Consider the following 15,531-nt stretch of genomic DNA (forward strand, 5'->3'; position numbering starts at 1 on the left):
GCTGTCCCCTGCAGGCTGGGGCTGAGGAGAAGAGCCTGGAGTTCTGGACGAGGCGGTGAGAGGAGCCCCGGAAGGGCCCAAACGCGGGGAGATTTCCCCGCCGCTTTTCCCTCAGGCCTCCCTCACGGCGCGGCCGGGGAAGGAGGAGGAAACGCGACCCGGCCAAGGCCAACGCCAGGAAGCGGCCGGCCCCGGGCGCCGCGGACCTGGCAGCCACCGCCCTCCCGCCTCGGGGGCTGGGCGGGCGGCGGCGGCTCCGCCCCGCTGCGGGGGCCGCCCGCGCCGGCAGAGGCGGCTGCGTTCGCCCCTGTGACGCCGGCGGCGCTGGAACACCTGGAGGGGCGGCGGCGGCGCCTCCGCCTCCGGCTCGGCCCGGCCCTCCCCTCCCCTCCGCCGCGGCAAGGTGAGTGCGGGAAGGGGGGACCCGCTGGGCTCCGTGCCGGAGCTCTGCCGGGGAAAACGGGTTCCGCCAGCGGCTGCTGCGGTCGGTGTCGGGCAGCCCCGGGTGGGCGCCGCCTCCCCCGCGGGCTGCCTGCCCGCCTCTTGGGGGGAAGGAGGCGGCGCGGCGGCCGGGCCTGAGGCGCGGGTGTGCGTCAGGGCTCGGCGGCGGGTGTAGCCAGGGCCAGACCTGTCCGGGGGTGAAATTTCCGAGGCACAAAATGGCATCTGCCCCTCCTTTTTGCCTTGTGTTCCCCCTCCCTCCCGCCGTGCGGTTATCTCGCCATGATTATTGCATTTATCCGTTTCTGCCTGCCTTCCTCCCGTACGTCCTTTCTGGCTGTCTGCCCGCTGGAAGCGGGGAGGATGGGGAGGAAAACGGCCGCGTCTCCTCGGCAGTTCCGGCTCGGCTGCCGGGCTGCGGGCTGAGGCGCAGGTTGTCCGGCCGCGGCGTGTGCCGCTCTCCGCGGTGGCGGCCCTGGTTTCTACCCGAGGGCTTCGGGCCGGCTGGGTTATGAGGGGTGGCAGGGCTTCCTGTGGCTAAGATAATGTCAGTCATCAAACCAGGCACCGAGGCGTTAGCAGCTGGTGAAACTGGAATTAAAAAACCCCAAACGTCCCATTGAAAGCTTGTATTTTGGGAAAGGTTGATCTTGCTAATCAGATTTGATCTGCATCTATCCACCTGGCACATGAATGTTGTTTATCTGCTCTAGTCGTTTAGAAGAAGAAGGAAAAAAGGAAAATTACTTGAAACATCAGGTTAGTGTTCAGTAGGAGGAAAGGGTGAAGGGCACTGTGCTCTTTTATTCATCGGTATCATTGTGTATATGTTCAGCGCCAAATGTAAATAAGTCTCCTGTTCCACACTGTTTTGCGTAGTGCTGATAGCTTCAAGGCCCTGCATGGACCCTCTTATTGCCTCAGTTCAAATTTATAAATGTGAACTGAATTGGGTAATCTCAGGGGTACGTCATTTAACGCCCTACCCGCAAGTTACATTGGGTATTTTGGAAGCTTGGTATTGGAGTTGTTCTTCTGTTCAGTTGTTTGTAATATTTTGCCCCTGCCCGCAAGCTTTAAAGCAAGGTGACCGTTTATTTCCAGGAAGCATCTATTTGTTGGGGTTTTTTTTTTCCCTCCATGTTTTATTCTGTTATTCTCTTTCTTTTGGTTTCTGGATGGATTTTATTTAATTTGGATCTTAGAAAGCAGCTGCGGCTCTTGTTGCAGAGCAGACTTCTTGAAAATAAACTGTTCCCGTGTGTCGGTCTAGCAGGGCTGTTGTAAGGAAAAAACAGTGTTTGATCACTTTTCCAAGGCGTTGGGTAGAGAAAATGGTGGGCTGGGTTTGGTTATGGTCTTTCATCTGATTTTTTCCGTTATCTACTCTTTTTCCACTTTGTCTATCCAGGGTTCCCAAGGAGTGAGTGGAAGTACTACTTGACAGTGCTATCTGCCTGGCACTGATCTAGGAGTTGCGGTTCTTAGTGGTACTTAGCATGAAGTCCAGGAACATCTCATTTAGACAGTAGCAATTTTTTTATACTGCCCTTTGAATAGGGTAGCCTATTGATTTAAACTGAGTAACTTTATGATTTAAGATTTATGTTAATGCCACTGAAGAAGGAATTTAGTGTAAAGCCACAGAGACCTTCTTTTGTGTAGTAAACTGCCGTAACTGGTATAACCAGTCATGCTTTTCCTATAGCAAGCTCTACTGGAAGATGATGTGGCAGTTAAATGCTGCCAAACTTTGGTCTAAAGGAGTTTCTAAAGTTTCTTTACTGTCAAAGCTTCATGGACGAAACATTGTTATTTCCAGAAAGGTTCAAACAATGGCGTACTCAAGAATTAGATGCTGGTAATTGGAATTTGCTTGCTTCTTAATTGACAAAGAATTGAGTGCTTTTTAGATAATGGAGATTTCTTCCATTGTGTTTGTGGGAGCTGAGATTCAAATATGTACATTAGTGAAGGTTTACAGGTTCAAGAAGACCAGTTATGACTGTATGGAAAGGCGAAGATTTCTTGAACATTTTTCTTTCACAAGATTATATTATTGAGGTGTGGAGCAAATCACATACTGCAAAATAAAATTCCTGTTGAACCCTACTACAGGGTTGGGTTTTTTCCCCTTAGCAGAGTTTCAAGCCCACCTATCTTGCCTGTTCTTCTCTGTTGCCCATACCTACAGGGCTGCTAAATTGTTCTGATGAATTCCCAAGTAACCTTTTCTGGAAGAAATTAATAATAATAGCTCTTTTCACTCTTAAACTAGTGTTGAAAGCTGTTGGTACGAGTTGGCAGAAAAAAAAGTGCTAATATCTCAGCTAAACTAAAAGTCAAGAAATGTCCTTGAAGACTCTTTTTAGTACTTTTTTCAAAATCTCCTCCAACAGTATTTTTTTGAAGTAGCTGATTCTTCAAGATGTTTTGCCCCTTCTCAACCATAAAATCACTCTAAAGACAAAATTATGCCATGTGATGCAGAAGCATTAAAAACACAAAAGCCTGGAGAGTGACAAATGTTAAACACAGAACCCAGCAGTCAAGAACAGTAGAAACATTTGACCTTTTATGTGTTGTTCCTAGTAATAGTCTCACGGTAGTTTTTCCTGTGGCCATTGTTAACCATGGCAAACCGAGGGGCGTTTTGACCCGTTACGCAATTGCTGACGTCAGCCTTGGGAACTGTCTGTTCTGAGTCACTGAAACAGTACTCAGGTCCATCTTGCGAGTAGCTTCACAGGGATCACCACTGCTCTAGGAACAGTCAGCTGGTGTGCCAGGATCTGAGAACAGTCTTATAAAAGTTGAGTGGACTATGCATCTATGAAGAGTATACAGCCTGTATTGATCGTGGTGTTTACTCAAAGGGCGGTGAAAGAAGATCACCCTGTATTGTTGTTGCTGTGCATGCTAAAACTGTTTTGTTAATCAAATCTCTTATCCATGGATGTGAAATGATCTCCTGAGGGAATCTAGAGAAAATTATTTTCCCCTGTTCTCTCCCCCGGCATTGTTTCCCCTCAGGTATAATAGCATGGCTTCCTGGCTTCTGCATGGATGAAAAGGGAGGAGGGAGGCGGGAGGCAGAAACTTGAGAGTGTTGACTGCGTCAGCAAATAGGGTATCTAAATAACTGAGCCATTCGTTTGAACTTCTAAAACCATATTTGTTCATATTTATTATAGTAGACATGTAAAGAGGGTTTAATGATTTTTTTTGTACATCCATTGTTTTTCTCATAGGTTCTACAAAGGGAAGGTTTCCTAAGGTTAAGACTCTAGACTGATTACGGGTAGAATGTGTCACAAAAACTATCTTCATATTGTCTTTTATAATCTATGCACAGCAGGTGTTCCATATGGCATTTTCTTTAATAGCATTTGGCTACTAAGTTTAAAAATATTGGTTTTTAAACTAAGAGAACAAATGTGTATTACAAAACAATTTGATAGTCATTTCAGAGAAATGAAGCAAGTCTGCATTTAGAACGAGATTCAATACTTCATTGTATATATCCCCAGCTTTGCTCATTTGCAGAGTGAGGTTAGACCTGCCACTCAACGACTTATATTCAAATTGTTCTTCCATAAAACACACACGGTACTTACAATTCTTACGTGATTCTCTCCTAAGGACATTCACTTAGTGTACTTCACAAATCTAAGTGGAAAACTAGTAGTCAATTAGAAGATGTTATGTGAGGGCAAACTGATACTATGTGCTGTTCTTGCATTATTTTACAATAAGCAGCTGAAAAAATAGTATAATCTGAAAAAAGCAATTTAAAATTAATTTTATGTGTAATTAAATATCTGTGTCTTTATGTAAATGATGAAGTTCTACATGCAAGTTAACTTACCTAGAAAGGACTATTGTTTGCTCATCAATCTTCTAACTGTGAGTCTACCAGCACTTATTTGAAATATTTTGTTCTGGTATTACATGTACTATGTCATGACTACATGTGCCATTCCTATCAGTGTTTTTAAGATAAGCCACTATTTTTAGGAATTTGTCATTCAACTGTTCAAAAAATGAAAAAAAAAAAAAAAAAAAAAAAAAAAAAAAAAAAAACCAACCAAAACAAACCCCCAAACCAGCTCCAAGTGTCTTTTCAATACATGTTATGCTCTAGAAAGAAGGAGATCACTTATGCCTGTAAGTTTATGACTTTATAGCCTTTGGAATAATATGACAGGCACATAGTACTGAATAGACACAAAATTGTTTTTTGGAGAGGAATACTAACAGTTGACTTGGTCCTTGCACTTCGTGGGAGCAAAACCAGGTTTTAAAAAACATGGTGACATAGTGCCAGATTTCAACTTTTTCCTGTTGGCTAAAACTTACCTCTGACTGCTCGAGTACTGAAAACCAGTGCAGTTCAGATGGATTGATATTCTTAAGTTCTAGGCATAAGTGAGCAATAAACTTCCAATGTGCAAATTTACTCTGTTTATCTGCCACTGTCTTCAATTAACTTGTACATATCAGAGTTGGGAATAGAAAAATAAAAGACTAAATAAAAGATAGCATAAGAAACAGGGCCCTGGATATCATCCTCTGTTTAGACTACACCAGGAAATTAAACAGAATAATTTCCTATGTTAATTGTGTATTCTGAAATAATTATTCCAGCTTAGAAGCAAGATAATTGTTTTTGGAATAAAGTAACTCTTAACAGTATTCTCTGCAATAGCTATTGGTCATCTGCCCTGCACAGAGAGTATCGAGAGTGAGTGTAAAATTCAGTGAAAGACAGGTCATTATATATTTAATGTCAATAGTACTACTCATTTTGTTGGATGCACTGTTTGCAGACAGCTGCCTAGGTAGTTCTACAAAATGACAGAAAGAAGACCCAGAACATCCAGATTTCTTCATACCTTGTACATGGTTTCTAATGGTGCAAGTCCTTAATCACACAATCTTAGTAATTTAAGATACCTGCTTGTATTACTGTGGTCTGTTCTTCATGCAGTTTACTAGCTTGAAGAAGTGAAAGGGTGTGTTATATTGGCTCAAACTACCTCCTTGAAAAACAGACTCCAATTTCTCTGATACTTCTGTTGTTTTGAGTACGTGGTTGGGGTTTTTCTGCATGTTGCATTTCGGTTTTAATATTTCTTTTTTTTTTTTCTTTTTTAATCCTTTGAAAGATCAAGATGAATAAATGGAATGGAATAAATGAACTTTTTGCTGGGGTGTCTCATAAACCTTGATAGAGAGGAGAAAGAAGTGGAAGAAATTGTGTGTTTAAATGTTAGTTCCAGAAGTGCTTGCAGTGAAAGAAAAATTTGGTTCCAGTGGGTTTATGTGATGTGGCTGTGTCCCGAGCACAACGTGTTACTCAGTATGCTGCTGAATCTTTTTTCCCCAGTAATTCAACAGACCACCATGAAATCCCAGTTCTAAGAGAAGTGGAGTAGAGAAGTGCTCTTACTGCATGATTTAGCCATGTAGTTCAGGTGCTTCATGCAGAAAACCATCACTTCTGTGCGCCCAGAGGACAGTGGTGAGGTGCTGGTTCAGGTGCTCAGAGTTGCTCTTTGGAGGTTCTATTCACTATCTGTGCAGGGGCTTAGTATTGAGAGGCTCATATGGTAATTTAAGCACCACAGTTAGGTAATTGGGGTCAAACAGCATGAATTTCTTTCCCCCTCAGCACCTCCCAGGTGTATGAATATAGCAGGAGTCCCTCTCTGTATAAGCAGATGCCAGTTTGCCCTGTGCTTCTTTTAAGAATGTATGAAACTTCTTTCTGGATGTCAGCTTGTGAAAGAGTAAAAAAGAAAGAGTAATTCTGTTGATACAACTCCCTTATAAGATGGCAGTATTTCTTCTCCTGAGAAGTTGTGGATAATCTGTAAGATCTACGCTTCCCTGGATCAGTAGCAAAGCTGTGGATCTGTCTGAGACAAAGGAATAAACAAAAAGTTGTAGTGGATGGAAGGAGCTGCTAATGCAGCACTTGCAGACCGATTCTGCAAACTTTTTGAATTAATAAACAAGTACATCAGTGAGTAGTCTACCAGAGTGAAAATACTCCTGGATTTAAAGCTAAGCATGGATGATTCTGCAGGATTAGAACATCATTCATGAGTGCTAAGAGCTTTAGAGGAAAAATTAAATCTTGTCATTTGTCATATTGATATAACTTAAACTCTAGATTCATTTTAGCTGCATTACAGTGGTAGCTATTCATGTAGTTAGAGTAGGAATACTTGTAAGTCTGTGTGTAATCTTGATGCAGAATGCCTATATAGACCCAGACTTCATTTTTCATTCTTTTCCTGCATTGATGATATGGATAATTCAGACCAATAGGCTGCTCTTTTGCTTGGCAAAAGCAAAGTGAAATGTGGTTTGAAGCTCCTGACTCATTGGGTCTGCATGTTTGTAGGCAGACCAGAGAAGATATAACTGTGTCCTGCCTAATCTTCATCTTGCAGTGAGACTGCTTCTTGCTTTGGAGGCCTATTTACTTGATTCAGTTTGATCACAGCTTCCAGGGAGCAGAGTGAGGGAGACAGGTTGTCAGCCAAGAGCTGTGGAAGATGCACAGATGGCATTGATTCCCTCACCTAAGCACATTTTCTTCCCTTCAGAGTATTTTATATAAATGAAACTAACTCTCTTATCTTTTACAGATAGAACTCCTTAAACTATTCTTATTTTTGTTACTTAGTACCACTCTACTCCTACTGTATTAAAAGTTTCTTGGAAGAGTATTCATTTAAAGGGGGCCTACAGGAAAGATGGGGATAGTCTTTTTAGCAAAGCCTGCTGCAACAGGACAAGGGGTAATGGTTTTAAACTAAAAGAGGGTAGATTTAGACTAGATATAAGGAAAAAATTTTTCACGATGAGAGTGATGAAACACTGGAATGGGTTGCCCAGAGAAGTGGCAGATGCCCCATCCTTGGAAACATTCAAGGCCAGGCTGGATGGGGCTCTGAGCAACCTGATCTAGTTGAAGATGTCCCTGCCCATTGCAGGGGGGTTGGACTAGATGACCTTTAAAGGTCCCTTCCATCCCAAAGCATTCTATGATTCTATGATTTTAATAGCACTGTTATATTAAGTAAATCGACTGCAATGCATGATTCTGCTGTATTTGAAGTTATAAGTTGTAGGATTTTTAAGGTGCAGAGAGTTTGTTGGGATTTGAAGAACCTCAGAACGTATTGGCTGCTTTGGAAGGATAGTAAACTGAGAGGACAGTGCTATCAGTGAAAGTGCAGACTCTTCTGTGTCTTTTTTGATGAACACATTCCTTTCACATAAGGCTTGCTAAATTCTGCTCTGCCTCTCATTCAGTTCCCTTTTGTTGTTTCTGGAAGCATCTCAAAAAATGTGTTGTTCAATCGACTGTCTTCCTACATAACTATGGTAGGTCATCTTTGAATGTTAAATTTGATCTGTCGATCAGCATTTATAACATTTTTGCAAGGATTTCAGCTCATCTCTTGGTTCTGAGAAGTTGTGATTAGATCAACAGTTTGTTTTAGATATAGTCTTCACAGTTGAAAAGATTCATGTTTGCTGTCTCTGGTTGCTTCCTGCTTTCTTCTATAAGATCTGTTGTCTGAGCTATTAAGAGCACAGTAAAAGCTGTGTAACCAATGCTCAGCCGAGGACAGATATTTGAATTAGGGGAAAAGATTTTTTTTTTTTTTAATTGATTTCCCCGTAACCTAGGAGAGCATTAAGATCTAAACTTCACCTTGCCACATGACACTTCTTATATTTACGCTCACTGGAAAAGAAAAAACTATCTGAGTGGAATTGATATACAGAATTGTTCATTATCAATTTCTCTGTTGGAGAGAAGGCACTCATACTGTCTTTTGCTTATGAATAATCTTCAGATACTACTCGTATAAAGTTGTTCAGCTTTTGGGAAACCGGACAACTTCTGCTGCAACAAAGTATAATATAATAAAGCTAAAAACAAGAAGCAAGCATGTACAAATGTTGTACAGAGCATGAGATGGAAGGTAAACCTAGGGTATGCTGGAGTTTAAATCACACAAAACACCCATGACAGCATTTTCCTATTTGCACAGAAAAATGTACATGGTGTATTCAAGTGGGCTTGGAGAATATAAAGAATCAGAGGATTTTCATAGGAATAGAAATGCCATTCACTAATGAAGGTGCCCTCCCATCAAGTTTCATTCCAGTATCATGGCTAATAAAATATCTCAGTAGGAAAACCGGGTGATGGAGTATGCCAGAAATATTATGAAGTTCTGTGTGCATTCCAGCTATTTTGGCTACCCGTGGAAATAATTTATGGGTAAATAGCCTACAACCCAGATAAACTCTGCCACAGATGCAGAGGTGCCATAGTTGGCTGTTTGCAGGGCCATCTTGGTTCCAGCATGTCTTGTTAGCTGTGGCAGAGCGCTGCGTGAGTGCAGCTGTACTGCTTCTGAAGCCAGGCTGCCTAGAAACAGTTTGGCTGTATTTCACAGTGTCCAGGCTGACAGGCTGTGGCAGTCCTCCCTGGTGTCAGTGTGCAAACAGGGAGGTTTGTGGAATGTGATGCTGAGGCTTCTTGGTGGCACGCCAGAGGGCCAGGTCAGGATTTTCAAGATTTCGGCAGGATTATTAACCTGGCTGTTCCATATGGAAACGGATGTTTCAGCGCTCTGGTCCCTTGTGTTCTGGGCAGACTTGTTATGAATAGGGCCAGCTCAGGTTTAATGCTGAAACTGAGGTAACATCTGTCTGTCCCAAAACACTGGGAAGCGTTTGCAAAATTACTGGAGCTGTGTGTGGGCTTCTTTGGGAAACCTCAGATCCAGCACTGTGCAGCAACAAACGTGGATTGGCGTACAGTCAGCTGTAATGTAGCATGCTTTCCCAAGCATGCTGTAGAGCACCTATGTTTGCTCCCCCCTCATATTATCTAGGGTATCCCAACCTTTTGTTAGCTAAGGTAAAGGCTGTTTGTCACAGAGATCACAAGTGTTGCATAACTCTTTATCATCAAAGATAATGGAAATTTTCCAATACAAATGCATTCCGATGGGGTGGTGAAAGCTATTTTTTTTTCAATCAATTTCAATAATAATATTATTTCTTGAAACTGTTTTTCTTCTTTTTTCTTCCCAGTGTATTAAGACTAAAAAAGTCCCTTACATCAACTGCCTGTGGCAAACTAAGCTTGTTTTTATGTTTAAAACTGTATGATAACATAGGATAATTTTGACTGCTGTTTTTGGGGAAGGTGTTGGTGGACTCTAGTTAGTGTCATGTGCTTCCATTGTAGTCAGCTTTGGCAGAGCAACTCTCTTGTTACTTCTGTTCAGGACATTTATGTCTTGTTCTTTGAAAGCATAACAGAGTTCAAAGCCTAAAGTAGTCAAAGGTGATGTGCTCATTCCTTGGTCTCTCTGCAGCCCCAGGGCCAGTGTTTCACAACTGTAGCGATTCTTTGTTACATGGTTATGAAGTATTCCTTTTAATTCCTTGATACTTCCCTGAGCTGTTTCCAGTCCGCTTTTATTCACCTCTCTCACTTTTTGTGGCTAGACTTATGACTTTAGGATTTCTCGTAAAAATCTCACTGCTTTCAGCTATCCCAGATGCTTTTAATAATGTCCTTTGTTGCGGCTGAACCAATATCTTAATCCTCTTTGGTTCCTGGACTTGGAGTAGATGGTCACAACACATGAAATTAGAGATTATAAAAATAAATAAATAAATTATGGCCCTGTAAAGTGACTGCAGGGACAATTTACATTGTACATGTAGCAATACCTGAAGAATGAAAACTTTTAATATTAAAAGTTTCAGCTATGAATGACAATAAACAATATGACTAAAAGCTGAAAATATCGTAGATAACTCTTAGAGATTAAATGTGGTATACTCTTTTTGTTGTTGTTGTTGGTTTGTTGGGGTTTTTTGTGTAACTACAGTGGTCACGGTGCAATGTAACTCTGCTGTCCATTTACACCATTCTTGTGGAAAGTCTTCTGTATTAAACCAATAGTGGCAGCAAACTCGCTGCTCTCCAACCTCATCTTCTTTTACATTGTACAGATTTTCACAGAATCACACAGGTTGAAAGGGAGCACTGGAAATTACATAGTCCAGCCTCCTGCTCAGCCAGGCCCAGCTAGAGCAGGTTGCTCGGGGCCATGTCCAGTAGAGTCTTTAATATCTTCAGGAATGTTAAAGACTCTTGAACAAGCTGCCTCATCTGGCAGCTTGTTCCAGTGCTTGACCATCCTCATGGTGAAAATTTTCCTGCTTATATTAAGTTGAAATTTCACATGTTCCTGCTTGTGTTCATGGCCGCTTGTCCTTCCAGTGTGCATCTTTGAGAAAAGTTTGACTGTTTGCTCTACATTTTCTCATTAGGTAGTTGTAGACAGCACTAAGCCTCCTGTTAGCCTGGTGGTCTTATAGCTGAACAAATATGTTATGGGGTCCAGACCCTGACCGGTGGACCCACTCCAGTATGCCAGTGTTTTTCTTGTATGAAGAACACAAAACTGGGCACTATTCCAGATGTGGCCCCAGAAGAGGCTGTAAGGATTCTGTAGGACACCATGACAAAGGCATTACTAAAATCAGCATACAATATCCACTGCTGTCGCCTCATTCACCAGAGGCAATCATCTCATAGTAGAAGGCAGCCGGGTTAGTGTGGCATGGTTTGCCCTTAATAAATCCATGCTGGCGGTTCCCACTCACCTTTTTGTCTTTCTTGTGGCTGGAAATGGTTTCCAGGTGGGTTTTCTCCATGATCTTTCCAAGAACTGAGGGTGAAGTTGGTGGGCCTGAAGTGTCCCTCATCCTCTTTGCTATGTTTTTTGAAGATGGATATGGTGTTTGTCTTTTTCCAGTTATCAGCCACATCTTTTGATCACCATAACCTCCAAGAGAACAGAGAGAACATTGTTGCAATGACATATGCCAGCCCCCTCAGCACTCCAAGATCCATCCCATCTGGTCTCATGGACTTGTGTATGTCCAAATGGCTTAGGTACCTCTTAACTCAGTGTTTCTGTAATGTGGGTAATGATACATACCCACACACCCTGACAGTAGGCTCAGAGAACTAGAGAGCCACAGGGCAGGCCTTCCAGTGAAAACCAAGGTAAAAATCTACCTCTGCCTTTCCACATTCTTTGTCACGCAGTGGGCCTGTGTCTTCCTTAGCCTGTTTTTTGGTGCCACTGTTTTTATACAGCACTGCTTGTAGCCCTTGGTGTCCCTTGCTAGGTTCAACCCCAGCGTGGCTTTGCCTTTCCTAACTCCATCCCTGCATACTCAGGCAATGCTTTTGCATTCTCCTGAGTAACCCGTCCCCACCTCCATCTTCTACATGTATTAGTTTTGCATTTGAGTTCATTAAAACTCATCTATCCTGGCCTTCTGCCAAAGGTGCTCAACTTTCTGCCCATAGAAACAGGCTGTTCATGTGCATGCTTTGAGGAAGTTGACCATGAAGATCACACGGTTGTCCTGAGCTCCTCCTGAAAACCCAGTTAAGGATATGATCTATCTAGTAAGACTGGATATTTCTTAAAAATAAAATCCTAGCATTATAAGCAAAAAATTGATACATTTGCAGTAGAACTTGAATACAAACATGAGAATTCCTGTAATAGCACATCAACTACATCCAGCTCAAGTAAATATTCCTTTATTATGTTCCTCTACCTTTGTTTCTGATTTTGATACCTGTGTTAATATATACTGTTTCCATTTCAGTAGAGCTTAACTGTGATGCTGAAACATGAAATATGAATTCGTTTACAGTGCTGCAAATATTACACAAGTGTATCTAATTTGAAATAAGGTCTGTGTAAATCAAAATCGTTTAGGGTACTGTTGAAATGAGTGGGACCCAAACCAAATGTACGTTTGTGGTCTAAATTAACAGCTAAAAGAATGGCATAATAGTACTGGACATCCAGGTTTTCCAGAGTGTTCTCAGTCACTGAGAAAGGTGAAACTCAGCTGGGAATTCTGAGGCATAACTCGTTTCTTTATGAAAGCTCCTTGAACAGCATCTGGAATGAATGGGATCCAGGAACATTTCTTGATGGAAATTGTAGGTGAAATACCGTAAGCCTCATCAAAAGTCATCTGATTCTTTTTGAGCAACCACAGTTTGTTTACTCAATGCTAGTGCTTACTAAGCTGTCTTTGTACAAACTGAATTCTCATTTGGGATCAAAAGCTAGCTCTGTACTGGAAATAAAATGGGCCCAGGGGTTGAGCTTGATCACTGGGCTGCTTCTCGATCCTGCTGTTCAATTGCTGCAATCTCCCTGGCATGATCTTTGTGTATACCACCTAGAACTCTCTGGGAGCTTTGTCTCTCCTGGCATGTTTTGGGTGCTACCACACACCAGGAACCATTTCCAGCAGGCAGTGTAGGTAAGACTTCACTTTTGTTTCCTTCCACCCTATATGGCCATACAGCACTATCCCAGCAGGCCTTGTAGCCTCAGACACCTCAGATGCCATTGTGTCACACAATGGGACATGCCCTCATTTTCATACTGTGAAAACACTGTCCTAATGGCTGTGATACAGTCCTCAGCTTGAACTAAAACATCCACACAAATAATATCTTAGGGATATAGGGGTACTATGTACGACTCGGAGGAGTATAACTAAGATGACCCCAGAAACAAAATATAAGGTCAGATGTTTAGGAAGAAAGAGTGTGAACTATGCTTGCAAATGAGAATTGTTTCACCATGACCCTGATATCTTCTTATTTTCTAGTTGTGGTTTAACCCCAGCCAGCAACTAAGCACCACAGAGCTGCTCACTCACTTCCGCACCCCCTGGCCCCCCAAGCAGGATGGGGGAGAGAATCGGAAAAGTAAAAGTGAGGACACTTGTGGGTTGAGATAAGAACAGTTTAATAATTGAAATAAAATATTACTATTATAATAATAATAAATTGTAACGAAAAGTAAGAAAACGAGAGAGAAATAAAACCCAAGGAAGACAAGTAATGCAAATGAAAAACAATTGCTCACCACCAATGGACAGATGCCCAGCCTGTCCCCAAGCAGCAGCTGCACCCCAGCCAACTACCCCCAGTTTATATGCTGAGCATGATGTCATATGGTAAAGAATATCCCTTTGGCCAGTTGGGGTCAGCTGTCCTGGCTGATCCCCTCCCAGTTTCTTGTATACCTCCAGCCTTCTTGTTGGCAGGCCAGTATGAGAAGCTGAAAAGTCCTTGACTGCTTAGCAACAACTAAAACACCGGTATGTTATCAATATTATTTTCATCTGAAACCAGGACAGTATCCACCTCTTATTCTATACCATCTACGTCATGCCCAGGTCCCACGCTTTCCAATACATTCCAATTAATCACCACCACTTTTCCAGTCTTTTGATATATGCACACAGATATCATTCCCTTAGCCTATGGGCCATCCCTCTAAAATGTCTATTGAATTCATTTAGTCCATGACTTTGGCCTCCATCTGTTGTTGCAGTCCTTCAGGGCAGGAGAGATGGTGTGTGGTGTTGGATGGTGGCATGCTGAAGCTAGTTCTGGTTCCATCACTGCTGTGCTTGTCTGGGTCTATCAAAGTTCATACTTCATTAATTTGGGTGATTTTTGCTGTGATCCCATTGATAAGGCATATAGCAACCATGGTAGTGATGACATATAGTATTATATAGCAATTAACATCATACAATTCAAATCATTGGCTATTCTCACTCAAAATCAAATCCCTTTGAGGTACACATTGGATTTCCCCATCCTTCCTCATCACCCACCAAGTGCACCCAGGTCCTTGAGCAAAAGCAATCCCACAGATGGGTTTTCTTTGCCCAAGACAGGAATAATCCAGACTGTCTTCCCCAGCATATTTTTTATGTGCACTACAGGAACTTTATCCCCTTCTACAGTACGTAAAAGTTTGGATTGGGCAGGGCCAGCTCGATTGGCAGATCCCCTAGTGTTGACTAACCGGGTGGCTTTTGCTAAATGTGTATCCCAATGTTTGAATGTCCCAGCACCCATTGCTCTCAGTGTAGTTTTTTAACAGTCCATTGTATCGTTTGGTTTTCCCGGAGGCTGGTGCATGATAAGGGATGTGATACACCCACTCAATGCTGCGCTCTTTGGCCCAGGTGTCTATGAGGTTGTTTTGGAAATGAGTCCCATTGTGTCACTCAGTTCTTTCTGGGGTGCCATGTCGCCAAAGGACTTGCTTTTCAAGGCCCAGGATGGTGTTCCGGGCAGTGGCATGGGGCACGGGATATGTTTCCAGCCGTGGTTGCTTCCACCATTGTAAGCATATGGCACTTGCCTTGGCAGGTTTGTGGGAGTGTGATATAATCAATCTGCGAGGCCTCCCTATATTTATATTTCAGCCATCGTCCTTCATACCAGAGAGGCTTTAACCGCTTGGCTTGCTTGATTGCATTGCATGTTTCACATTCATAGATAACCTGTGCAATAGTCAAGTCCACCCCTCACTCACGAGCCCATCTACATGTTGCATCTCTTCCTTGATGTCCTGAGGTGTCCTGGGCTCACCAAGCTGTCAGTAATTCACCCTTATGTTGCCAGTCCAGATCCACCCGAGCCACTTCAATCTTAGCAGCCTGATCCACCTGCTGGTTGCTTTGATGTTCTTCAGTGGCCTGGCTCTTGGGTACGTGAGCATCTACGTGATGTACTTTTACTACCAGGTTCTCTACCCAGGCAGTGATATCTTGCCACGATGCAGCAGCCCAGATGGGTTTGCCTCTGCGCTGCCAGTTGCTCTGCTTCCATTGTTGCAACCAGCCCCACAGGGCATTTGCCACCATCTGTGAGTCAGTATAGAGACGGAGCATTGGCCATTTTTCTCATTCAGCAATATCTAAAGCCAGCTGGATGGCTTTCACCTCTGCAAACTGACTCAATTCACCTTCTCCTTCAGCAGTTTCTGCAACTTGTTGTGTAGGACTCCATACAGCAGCCTTCCACCTCCAGCGCTTTCCCACAAGACAACAGGACCCATCAGTGAACAGGGCATACTGCTTCTCATTTTCCGGTAGTTTATTATGCAGTAGGGCCTCTTCAGC

At 42.7% G+C, this 15,531-nt stretch overlaps 1 protein-coding gene across 5 annotated transcripts in view; it reads left to right on the forward strand.

Moving 5' to 3' along the window:
- Positions 1–278: 278 nt before the first annotated feature.
- The window catches only part of ICA1 (islet cell autoantigen 1), a gene marked incomplete at its 3' end in the record, with an annotated part of 80,296 nt that continues 65,043 nt past the window's right edge, over positions 279–15,531 (forward strand). For all 5 annotated transcript variants that reach the window (XM_082303971.1, XM_082303972.1, XM_082303973.1 and 2 more), the window contains exon 1: positions 279–403. The remainder of the gene's footprint in view (positions 404–15,531) is intronic.

This window comes from Platalea leucorodia (assembly GCF_965183815.1).
Source record: "Platalea leucorodia genome assembly, chromosome: 1".
Lineage (NCBI taxonomy): Eukaryota > Metazoa > Chordata > Aves > Pelecaniformes > Threskiornithidae > Platalea > Platalea leucorodia.